We start from the raw sequence: 6,068 nt of genomic DNA on the forward strand, positions 1-6,068 counted from the left end.
AGGAAATTTGGGGGAAAATGGAGAGGTAAGACACTTGTGGGACACAGATATGGTTTATTATCTGTTGACGAGGATGTGTATAGTATTCTCAGCTGGGCTGGACTGAGGTGTATATCATGCTGGGTAAAGTATAATATAAATGATGTATAGCAATTGAATGTATGAATAATAATACTAATAATAAATAAAAATCAATAAACTTTAAAAATAATTCAGATTCCTTAAAATAAAGAGTTGAAGCAGATACATCGTTAGGTCTGATTCACATCATGCCTTCTTACTGTAAAAGAAAACGAACTGCTTTTTTTTTCAAGGACCAGTAACAAGAGAGCTCATGAAGAGGCAGTCACACCGCCAATGACCACTAGGTGGCAGTTTTACTCTCACTATGACCAGCTAGGCAAAGTCAGGCGCTGCCATTGAAGTCTGGAGTAGGCAAGGGGGACCATGGCTGGAGCTTAAGGAGACCTCTTGAAAAGCCAAGAGTCAAAAATCAGTTCTAAAAATGGATTTATGGGAAAACAGCATGTAGAAAAAGGAAAGAAATGTCATTAGACACTATTTCACTGAACAGCTAAAACGAGCTAAATTAAAACATCCACAAAACTGATAAGAAAAGACATGCAGAGGGGACCAGCAGTTAGCGTAATGGCTATGTCGCTGGACTCTCACATAGTCGACCGCAGTTCGCGTCCGGGACCCAGTGGCTTAAAACTCACGCCGGGCGCGTGTGCGTACGTGCCCAAGATCCCGAGAGGAGAATGGAGGAGAAGGGATAGCAGTGTGGCCATCCCCCCTCGGGGGTGATTTCTTGCTTTCTGTCTTTCTGTCTCTCTCTGTCTGTCTGGCGAGTGCATGCACCCTATAGCAAAAAAAAAAAAAAAGAAAAAAAAAAGAAAAGAAAAAACACCTCTCCAAAAGAAAACAAGAAAAGACGTGCAGGACCAGAGAACAGGCCAGACAACATGTCTTGTCCATCCTTCACAGGTGGAGCCCAGTCCTTAGGGGAGGAGGGAAAGCAGAATGAGGGTGGATATGTCTGCCGGCTGGTAGAATTGAGCAGCTGGTAATGTGCTGGGGTGCTTCTGTGAGGAGGGGCCCCTAGGGGTTGGAGGCTTTGGGTAACATAGGTGTTTTCAGTTGAAATTGCTTCAGTCTCAAAATGATACGAGGACCTCATCAAGTTTCACTCTGTGTTTAAAGAGTTAGGGGAAGAAGCATTTATTCATCACCTATTCTGTGCAATACTCTTAATAGCTTTTCTTTGATTTGATCCTCATAATGACTGTCTGAATTAGATAACATTACCCTCACTTTACAAATTAGAAATTTGAGACTCAGAGCAAGTATATATTAGGTCGACAGGAAAATCATGATGCATTTTTCTGCTTTTCTAATGCAAAATGCATGACTTTCTCGCCCACCCAATATTTCACCCAAGGCCATACAAGATCAGAAAGGGAAACCCAGCACTCTGACTGTCGCCATGACTCCACACTGATTCCCAAGGAGTCTCCTTCCTCTCCCAGGAATAACAAGAGCACCTCCTCCTTTCCAGAGTTGCTGTGGGATGGATGATCGGGCTCCTGGAGAGCCTGGCATAGCACAAGGGGTCTGTTGGCACCCAGGGATGGCTGTCAGTAGCCGAGTATGAGGTGCTTCCTCAGCAAGGCCCACCAAGCTGGACGCTGCAGCCATTTTCCCTGGACTCTCAGAAGGGACACAGCACACTGGAGATAGGCCTCATTCTTTTGGTCATGTTGGCCTCCCTGAAAAGTACCATCTTCACCACCGATGGAGGAACCTCCCACAGGTCCTGGTAGAGGAGAACCAAGCCAGGGATATGGGCCTCAGGTATCGCCAGGCTTGTAGTATGAACTCAGGTAGAGGCTATAGCCACAGAAGACAGAGATGGCCCTGTAACAGCCCCAGGCATTTGACAGGTACTTCCCCAACGGGCCCCTGTGGACCCTGAGAAAACTTAAGGAGGCTGCAGGTTGAAAGTATCATCTGTCTTCTATCAAAACTGGATTTTTCTTCTTTAATGCCATAAATTCTTCCTGGCACAGAGTAGAGAAACTAAGGCCCAAAGAAAGCCAGGGACAAAATTAATCCAACCCATGTGATTAAGGAGCACTGAACCCATGGATGGGCTTCAGGAGACGGAAACCCTGGGGGAAGCTGTCCTGCTGCAGTCCTGGTTGGTACAATACAATATCCACTCACGGCTTGTGATGGAGTTTTAATTTTTGCACACACAGGACCTGCAAAATCAGATTACTTGTTTTTTTTTTTTTTTCCTCTGCTACCAACCACCACAGACTGCTAAGAATAAAGACATTTAATCTAGACCAACCTTATAGATTCAAAGGGCACTGCACCAGCTGTGAGAGCTGTGACAGGATGGCCTTCTTTATCCCCCCTGCTGAAGCATGAGTCATGAAACAGGCCAACAAAGAGAGAGAAAAATTCTCCTCTGACATCCTCACACCACAGCTGACACTGACCCACAGGCGTTGTCCTTGGACAAGGTCCCTGCCGGAAGGAGCCTCCTAAGCAGAGCCCCACAGACACATCTACCTCCACGTCGTCGTAGGGAGAAAGGAAAGAGCAGAAAGGCAGGGCTGGGCCAGAGGGGAGGGGCCAGAAGCCACTTCCAGGCTTGCCTTGGGATCAGGTCAGGTTTTGTGATGGTGGCAATCCAGCAGTTTTCTGGGATCCAGTGTGGTCCTAAGGCATTAGCTGGAACTTGATCAACTCACCAGGCCCAACAGGACAATTAGAGGAGAGGAGGGTGCCGCCTTGTCCAGGTTTCACTCCCCAGTCTCTTACTCGGTAGCCTTAGATGAGGCTGTACTCACTATGAGCCTCTGGTTTTCCATCTGTAAAACTGGGATGCTACCTAGTTCATACAGTGTTTATGAAGATTAAATGAAATCCAATCCATCAAGTTCCTTTCCTGAATGGGTCATTTAAAAGTGGGGACAGGTGGCCATCTTGGTGGCCTGGTGGTTAAGAGAGGCAGGTCCCACATGGCAGACTGCCTGGTTGGAATTCTGGCCCTGGAGGCTTGAAAAACATACCAGGCACATGTCCATGAGTGCTCAAAATCTAAAAGGAGGAAGTCTCGGAGAAGGAATTAAGACTTGATCATTCCTCATGGGGACAGAGGGTACTTTCTCTTCCCCTTCTCTCTGTCTCTCGCTCTTTCTCTCTCTTTCTCTCTCTCTCTCTTGCATGCCCTCTGGCAAATTAAAAAAATAATAAATAAATAAATGGGATGGATGAGAGCCACCCCTTTGGGATGAGAGGTCATGGTTACCTGTGAAGCAGCAGCGAATCCTATGTGCTCTTGAAAAGGGTGGTGTTCCAGGAACTTCTATTCCAGGGGACAGGCCAGGTAGAGATGCCAGTAGTGGATACCAGCACAGAAGTAAACCCAGAGGCACCAAGAAGAATATGGCACCAGAGAGATGATGACCCCCCTGCCACCAGCATGTAGCAAACCATGAAAAAGGCTTTCTCTTCCCCTGGTGCCACCAAGAAAATTATGGGCGCCGGAGGCCCAAAATTACATTCAGTTATAAAATATATTCCACGTGTAGCCATTTGTATTAAACGCCTGTTGTTGCTCTAACAAATTCCCTTAACGTTAGCAGCTAAAAAGACAAACCTACTTATCTTGCTTCTGCAGGCCAGAAGTGGGTCCCACAGGGCTAAATCAAGGTGCTGCAGGGCTGGGTGCATTAGTGCATTCTAGGGAAGAGTCCGTTTCCTTTTTTTTTTTTTTTCTTTTTGGCTATATCTATAGCACACATGTATTCGCTAAGGAGAGAGACAGAGAAATCACTCCCCACAGGGGATAGCCACATCACTATCCCTCTCCTCCATTCTCCTCTCTGGATTTTGGGCGTACACACACACACATCCCATATTTCTCAAGCTGCCGGGTTGGGACTCGAATTGCACAGTCGGCCATGGGGGATCCAGCAGCCTTCACTCCATACCACCTGCAGGCCCGAGAGCCCATTTCTGTACTCATTCAGGAAGCAGAAATGGCAGCTGCACGGAGCTGCAGGTTGAGGTTTCTGTTGATTGTGAGCTGGGACCACTCTTAGCTCCCGGAAGACTCTCTCCTTCTGCTCCTCGTCCTGACCTGGGGCAGCTCAAAACCAGCACTGGGATCTCAAATCCTTCTCTTAGAACCACCTCTTTGCTCTTTGATCCTTCTTCCATAGTCCCATTTCTCTTCCTGACTATGTCCAAGGAAGGTCATCTACTTTTAAGGATTAGATTGAATCGACCAGATAATCCAGGATAGCCTCTTCATCTCAAAATCCTTAACATTAATCACACCTCCACGATCCCTTTGCCATGTAAAGTAACAAAGCAGGGCCTGGGATTAGGACGTAACATCTTTGGGAGCCATTTTCTAAGAGCACACTATCACACACGTTATGTATGCAACAAGTGTTTACTTCATGCCTTCGTGTGCCCGGCACAGTTCCGGCCACTGACATAGTCTCAGGGGTGTTGGGCAAGGAAGTAAGGCTGGGATTAGGGTGCCACATACTGGGACATTTGACTTAGGGCTCCTTTGCCATTCTCCAGGGAACGCCTGGAGTTTATTTTCATAAAACACATTGTAAATTGTATCTCCCACCACCACCACCACCCCATTAACCCTCTTGACTCCCAATTCTAGTTCCTGAGCTGTGCAGGCTGCAACTCTGGTCTGGAATTGCTGGTGGTCTCTGGGTCAGGTCACTTCGGTTCTCTGGAAAGGAGGAGCTAAGTTTACCAGAGGACTGAGATGGGCCCCAACTGGGGTTTGTCTGTAGAGAAAGACTACTGAGAATAAGGTAGGACCTGCAGCATTGCAAAGAGACCCTGGGGACAGAAGCTGCTCCTGCCCTTTACCCTGTTTCCTGACCCGGTTTTGCATTCCCCTATGGGGCTAGGGAGGGAAATACCCAAGTCTTCTTGGGTCCCTTGTAACTCCCTATCATAAAAGAGAGATAGGGAGAGGGCAGAAAAAGGTTGATTTCTCACTAACTGAAGCCCCTTCCGGTTGAGGCTCCCTGGCCTATATTTTGCAGCTCTAAGGCTCATGGAAGGGACCAGCATGCTGGGTTTTTCTCAACCACAAGGATGGTGAGTCAGCACCGTGGTTAGCTCTCAGCTAGAAGGCTGCAGCCCTCAGCAGAACTCCAGGTATGGCAGCCTCTTGACTGCCCGGCCATGCTCCTGCCTCCTTTCAGTCCAGGGCCTCCCTGGGTTGTCTGGCCCCTGGGCTCTGCTGAGTGCAGAGCTTTCCAAAGCCATGGCATGAGAGGTAAAGGATAAAGCCCAGACTGCTGAGCATTTGGTGAAGAGCAGCTCAGGATCTTTGCTCCAGGCCAAACTCGAGATAATCTGAGAGGGTCAGGAGAGTGTTCTGCCTTTGTCTGCTCTAGAACAGTATCTGGAAGTCAAGCCCTGACCACTAGGATCTAGACAGTGTGCATCACAGACTGCAGACTGTCTAGCCAGACTCCCAGTGGCAGGAGACGCGATCACAAAGAGGTGCTTAGGGGAAACTTTTAGGGAGTAATTCCTCCCCACACACATAGCATTCTTTTTTTTTTCTTTTTTATCTTTCTTGTGTGCCTCTTCAGAGTGAAGTCACAGACAATAGCTCTGAATGACACAAAACAAGCTGGCAGTGAGGAGGAAACTTGTCAGCAATCACATGCTCCAGGTGACAGCTGGGTGACTAGGAAGACAAGTCTTACTCTGCAGAGATCCTGCCCCACCAGCTCTGGATTACTCTGTGTAGAGGGTCTTACAGGGGATGCCCCAGTATTCTTCTGCTTAAGGACATTGGCCTCAGATGTAGGCAGGAGGGAGTTTCCCTCTCCAATCTCATCCCAGAGAGTGCCCTTACACTGACCTGAGTCATGTATCCAATCACATGCGACCTCTCATGTTCGTGATGAGTAGCAGAGACCTCTGCTGCTGCTGCTGCTGCTGCTGCTGCTGATAAAAAGGAAAGCACAAGATGATTCGACCCTCCTTCGTCTGGTTGC

The sequence above is a fragment of the Tupaia chinensis genome, unplaced genomic scaffold (assembly GCF_000334495.1).
Source record: "Tupaia chinensis unplaced genomic scaffold, TupChi_1.0 Scaffold000605_1, whole genome shotgun sequence".
Taxonomy (NCBI): domain Eukaryota; kingdom Metazoa; phylum Chordata; class Mammalia; order Scandentia; family Tupaiidae; genus Tupaia; species Tupaia belangeri.